We start from the raw sequence: 5,219 nt of genomic DNA, 5'->3' as shown, positions 1-5,219 counted from the left end.
CATAAGTTGTGAAACAACTAGCAAGAGTAAAAAGTTGTGAAACAACTAGCAAGAGTAAAAAGGTAACTTGAATAAAGACGCATTCCTTGATCTTTGTACTTTTGATATAAATGGTTTAAATCTGTGTAGTTTGAATTTGTTAAACCGTTGTGGATATCACAAAATAGATAACAGTTGGGAGAGTTCAATAAAAATAAATATTAATATGAATCACAGAAAGTCTAACATGTATAAAAGAGAAAAGAAAACAAGTTCAAGTTATATTTTTCATCTAGACAAATGTTGTTTCTTTCCCTGGAATTCTAGTACAAGAGATATTACAAAAAGAAATCTCTCACACAGGGCATCTAGGGTATCAAGAGCGGTTCTCAAAAATCCGATAACTTTTATGTAAAATTCTATATTTATATTAAAAAATCTATTAAATATAAGAAAAGAATTTGTTAATATATTCCGTTGTTCACATTTATAGAATTTCTCTTTTTTTAATTTGAAATTATTGTAAGAGCATAAACTTCAAATCCTGAATTCATCACACTCACAAATAAATACGAAGAGTGAAAATAGATGATTTTACCATTTGGATACAACAATGACGATAAAAGTAACTTTCCTTCGTAGGTACAAAGATCTCCATCATTTCCCTTTGCATCCTGTGAACAAAGGATACAGTATAATCAGAAAAGGGAAAAAGGTACAAGTAAATGACGCACTTCTTTGTGACCACTTGTATTCTACGTTGCTCATATTCTTTTAAAAAAAAATATCGACTAGCGCGGATCGAATTTTTAAAAAAATGTACTTTTAAAGTTTCGATATTAATATGACGGCATTTTAAGGAGTTCAGGCAACATAACTTTTATCTTTGTACGAGCAACAACCATATGATTTCTTCCTATTTGCTTAAATCATAGCGGACCTAGTAATCCCATGTCTATGCTAGTCAAGTTTGCGTGGGATATTTCATATGTTACTTCTACAGTTTTTCTAGTACAACTAGTTGTTTAGTTGTAAGACGAATCTAATTTTGGATTGCTCGACTATCTAAATCTGGAATATAAGAGATGAAGAGCCCGTTGGAATTAGCTTATTTTAAGTATTTTAAGCTAAAATAGTTTTAAAGTACTTTAGGAGTGTTTGGGTAAATAAAAATGTGTGGTTTTAAGTCAAAATGACAAATAAATCAAAAAACATAAGTAGACTTCAAACTTACATGACTTTTGGCTAATCTCTATATCTATACTATATTAAAAGTGTGAAGGGCCTTAGAAATGTTGTTTGAACTTTTTGCCCTTCATTCAAAATTTTTGTTTTAGATAAAATCGTCTTTTAACTATTTTCCTAATATTTATGAATTAAAAATTAATTAAATATTTCGTAGTAAAACACTTTCTTATTAGAGGTCATCATAATTAATGATAACTAATATCTTTTTCATTAATTTAAGAATTCTAAATCAACTAAAGTTGATTTTAAGAAGATTAAAAAATCTAGAAATAAATATGAAAGCGTTAAAATAAGAAAAATATAAAAAGTACCAAATTTTAAAAAGTTGTAAGTAATCAAAGATTTTTTAAAGATTTAACTTTAAAAATAAGGAAAAATTTTAAATAGAGAAATAATAATACTACATTAGCAGCAAGAAAAAGGGTATTGCATGACAAACGCAAAAGTGGCGATCTATTAACCACTTGAAACTTCTGGTGGTATAATGTATATGTGCCTACAATAAAAATATGTTATGTTTATAATATTATATTAAAGTGTGAAGGATCTTTGAGAAGTGATTTGAACATTTTGCATTTCATTAAAAACCCTTACAATAGACAAAATCATCTAATTTTAAATAATCTAAGATTACACGTGCTAGATATATGCAGTTAAACTAATTATATTAAAATTGTTAATTGCCTTTAAAATGTTGTTTGAATTTTTTTCTTCATTAAAAGTCTTTGTTTTAGACAAAATCATTTTTTCACTATTTTTTTTTCTAAATATTGACTATAATAAATATATTAAAAATTAAATAAAGAAGATTATCTTATTATAGTTAAATTCCTAAGTTTATGTTAATATTTTTTTTAGAAAATATTTTTCTTCAAAAAAAATAATTTTAATTATAGTAGAAAACTAGGTAAACCTGACATAAAAGAACAAAAAATTATGGACTCTGCACCAAAATCTTATTATTAATTAAAAAATCTTATTATTAATTAAATCATTAGTAAATTTTAAAGTCATCTATATTTTTTTTTCTTTTCTTTTCTATATTATCTTTATCTATATTATATCCTAATTATTTTGTGATGTATTATATTATTCTTAATTAATTATTACAAGTTATTTATATATTAAAATTAATAATATTTTTTTATTATATTATCCCTAATTAATTATTATAAGTTATTTATAGAAAATTAATAATATTTAATTAAAAATAGATATTTATAACGTTTGTTTCAGCTGCTTTAACCGTAATTTTACTATATCATCCCTAATTAATTATTATAAGTCATTTATGTATTAAAAAATTAATAATATTTTATTCAAAAAATTAAATTACTATATTACCCCCTATCATTTACTATATTACCCCTAATTGCTCCGTGATTTACTATATTATTCCTAATTAATTATTATAAGTCATGTTTATATTAGAGTTAATAATATTTTTTTATTATATTATCCCTAATTAATTATTATCAATCATTTATATACTAGAATTAATAATATTTAATTAAAAAATAGATATTTATGACATTTGTTTCAGCTGCTTTAATCGTGATTTTACTGTATCATCCCTAATTAATTATTATAAGTCATTTATGTATTAAAAAATTAATAATATTTAATTAAAAAATAGATGACATGTTTGTCTGCACTGGTTTCAACCAGTGCTTCGTCATTTACTATATTATCCCTAATTGCTCCGTGATTTACTATATTACCCCTAATTAATTATTATAAGTCATTTATAGATTAGAATTAATAATTTTTTTATTATATTACCCCTAATTAATTATTATAAGTCATTTATATATTAGAATTAATATATTTAATTAAAAACTAAAAATTTATGACGTTTGTTTCAGCTGCTTTAATCGTGATTTTACTGTATCATCCCTAATTAATTATTATAAGTCATTTATGTATTAAAAAATTAATAATATTTAATTAAAAATAGATGACATGTCTGCCTATATTACCTCTAATTGCTCCGTAATTTACTATATTACCCCTAATTAATTATTAGAAATCATATATATTAGAATTAATAACATTCTTTTTACTATATTACTCCTAATTAATTATTATAAGTCATTTGGTTTCGACCACTGCTTCATCATTTACTATATTACCCTTAATTGCTCCATGATTTGTATATTACCCCTAATTAATTATTATAAGTCATTGAAATATTAGAATTAATAATATTTTTTTATTATATTACCCCTAATTAATTATTATAAGTCATTTATATATTAGAATTAATAATATTTAATTAAAAAATAGATATTTATGACGTTTGTTTCAACTACTTTAATCGTGATTTTACAATATCATCCCTAATTAATTATTACAACTCTTTATATTAAAAAGTTAATAATATTTAATTAAAAAAATAGATGACACGTCTGCCTATATTACCCCTAATTGCTCCGTGATTTACTATATTACCCCTAATTAATTACTATAAGTCATTTAATATTAAAATTAATAATATTTTTTACTATATTACCCTTAATTAATTATTATAAGTCATTTATATATTAGAATTAATAATATTTAATTTAAAATATAGATATTTATGACGTTTGTTTCAACTTCTTTAACCATGATTTTACTGTATTATCCCTAATTAATTATTATAAGTCATTTATATATTAGAATTAATAATATTTAATTTAAAATATAGATATTTATGACGTTTGTTTCAACTTCTTTAACCATGATTTTACTGTATTATCCCTAATTAATTATTATAAGTCATTTATGTATTAAAAAATTAATAATATTTAATTAAAAAAAGATGACATGTCTGCCTATATTACCCCTAATTGCTCCGTGATTTACTATATTACCCCTAATTAATTATTATAAGTCATTTATGCCTTAGAATTAATAATATTTTTTACTATATTACCCCTAATTAATTATTATAAGTCATTTATATATCTGAATTAATAATATTTAATTAAATTAATGTACATTTATGTTTGTATCTCATCAATTTTAGTGCTAAAAATATTTATAGTGTTGGGCCCGTGCTGACATATATATATATAGAAGAGGTGGTTTCGACCACCTCTTAACCAATTATCAAAATATCCCTTTACTCCCACTTAATTAGATACCATATCCCAACATATAATAATTTTATTGTTTCATTGTAATAGTTTAATTATTTAATATATTCTACTAATTTATATTAATTAACTATAAGTACATATTGAAAGTAAATTTTATTTATTTATTTAATTGGTTGTCATGTTCAAAACTAATTTGTTACCACAAATCACAATAATTAATAACTTAAAATATTTAAAAAACATATATAAATTTTATTGACTCTCATTATTTTAGCAATGCCACATAAATTGAGATAAATGAAAAAGTACTGCAAATCATAATAATTAACAACTTAAAATATTTAAAAGATATATAAAATTTTAGTTGACTCTCAAAATTGTATCGAAACCACATAAATTGGGACACAAGGAGTAAATATATTATTTGATAATTACGTAAAATTATTATAAATCACAATAATTAACAAGTTAAAATACTTTTTTAAAAATAGATAAAAGTTCTATTCAACTCTCAAAATTTTATCGGTGCAGCATAAATCATGAAAAAATAAAAAATTATTTTCGACCACCTCTTATGCAATTACCATAAAAAAAACCCTCTACTCCCACTTAATTACATATCATACCCAATATATAATAATTTCATTGTTTCATCAGAATGGTTTAAATATTTAATATAGTCTAGTAATTTATATTAATTAACAATAACTACATATTGGAAGTAAAAAAATTTTATTTATTTAATTGACTATCATGTTCAAAACTAATTTGTTATCACAAATCACAATAATTAATAAATTAAAATATTTAAAAGACATATAGAAATTTTATTGACTCTCATTATTTTAGCAATGTCACATAAATTGAGATAAAAGAAAAAGTATTGCAAATCATAATAACTAACAACTT

Source organism: Capsicum annuum, chromosome 12, assembly GCF_002878395.1.
Source record: "Capsicum annuum cultivar UCD-10X-F1 chromosome 12, UCD10Xv1.1, whole genome shotgun sequence".
Lineage (NCBI taxonomy): Eukaryota > Viridiplantae > Streptophyta > Magnoliopsida > Solanales > Solanaceae > Capsicum > Capsicum annuum.
Note: the sequence above shows the minus strand (reverse complement) of the source record.